General features: G+C 38.0%; 1 protein-coding gene across 1 annotated transcript in view; it reads right to left on the reverse strand.

Moving 5' to 3' along the window:
- SMPDL3A (sphingomyelin phosphodiesterase acid like 3A) overlaps positions 1-1,541 on the reverse strand; it is a 34,815-nt gene that overhangs the window by 9,310 nt on the left and 23,964 nt on the right. The window lies entirely within an intron of this gene.

Below are 1,541 nucleotides of genomic sequence, written 5' to 3' on the forward strand. Positions count from 1 at the left end.
AACATATATTTTTTTTATTTTTCCATGCCCCCTCCGCGAAATCCATACCACACCCCTCTGTGGGAAAAGGGACTGGTACCGATTTTGAAGGGGTTGCACAATTTTTTTTCCTTTTATGTGATTTACCTTTTAGACTGGGGTGGCTAAAGATTTTGCATAATGCCATGACTGAAAAAGTTTGAGAAATGCTGGTCTAGATCACAACACACTCCTCCAAGAGTGAACAGAATTACAGGTAAAACAGTTCCCATTTATGTGTTGCAATTGTGTATTTAGCTGTGCGAGTGAAGATCACATTTATCAAATGTAAAGCATTTTAGTAGGTGAGCATGTTAAAATGCTGGGAGGCAAATCCCGATCCCTGCTATGAGTATGTTAGAGAAATGCCACATGACAGATTTTTATATCAATGATACAACAACGTGTGTGGCATCATCATGCTATGTAGGATCAAAGTGCTACCCAAAAATAAAGATATTAAAGTCATTATGCCAGACATACAAAGGCCACAATTATTGACCTGCTTCTAAAAATGGTAGGTACCTGGTTCTTATGCTGACACTTCAAATTCTGAGTTACTGACCTGGAACAAGTATGCAGATTGAATTATATGTTACATCTGTGATTTCTTGAGCAGAGGAATGAGTGAGAGAGTGAGACGAACTCTTTCCAGAGGATATAGATTCCTTAATGTCTATTCAGCATAAAGCAGCATACAGGAAAGGCAAATCATGTTTCAAGGGAACTATTTCCCAGTGGTCGGATGAAACACAGTAAATCTCGCCATTGCTCTTCTGTAATTCCTAGTACCCTATTTGAAGTGTTTGTGCAAGTTACTGTTTTGGGGAGCTACCATTTTGTTATAGATAGCTGTTTTCTGCCATATTCTTAAAATGAATGCTCTATTAAATGTTATCTTGTTTTATTGCCATTTACAGTATAAACACACAAGGGTCTATTACCTTTTCATTGTTTTGGCGGGAAAATTGTAGCGTCTCTTCCAGCCAAGCAAACTGATCGGCTGGGTCAGTAATGTTAAATGTCTCTTTATTGGGAGAGTAATACAGATTTGTGTTTAAACTGATGATTCTTAGAGGAATACCAGAGGCATTTGTCTTGTAGATCTGAGAATAGTACCCTCCTGTTGATGAGAAAGAAGAGAATGAGGACAATGAAACGGATATTATCTCCGCATAGCATTTAGAAACCTCAAAAAATAAGGGCAAATGGGCCTTTTTCAATGTCAGCCAATGAACAAGGTACGGTCACTATACATGGAACCTTTATAGGTGCTTAGTTGATATCACTGGCCTATATAAATTATATGAATGGACATACAAGCACCGTGACTACAAGGTTAATGTAACTGCTAAACCATCATTGCTGGTCCTTTTATAGTTTTTCCTTTATTTAATGGGAAACATAACAAACCCCATAGAAGAGCACATCTTATTGCCCCCAAAGAATGGTGTTTGAGTGCATTTTCACTGGTGCTCATGCTTCAACGTTTGGCAAGTTTTGTCTGTCTGCTTTGTGCTTTT

The sequence above is a fragment of the Nanorana parkeri genome, unplaced genomic scaffold (assembly GCF_000935625.1).
Source record: "Nanorana parkeri isolate BGI_ZX_2015 unplaced genomic scaffold, ASM93562v1 scaffold886, whole genome shotgun sequence".
NCBI lineage: Eukaryota > Metazoa > Chordata > Amphibia > Anura > Dicroglossidae > Nanorana > Nanorana parkeri.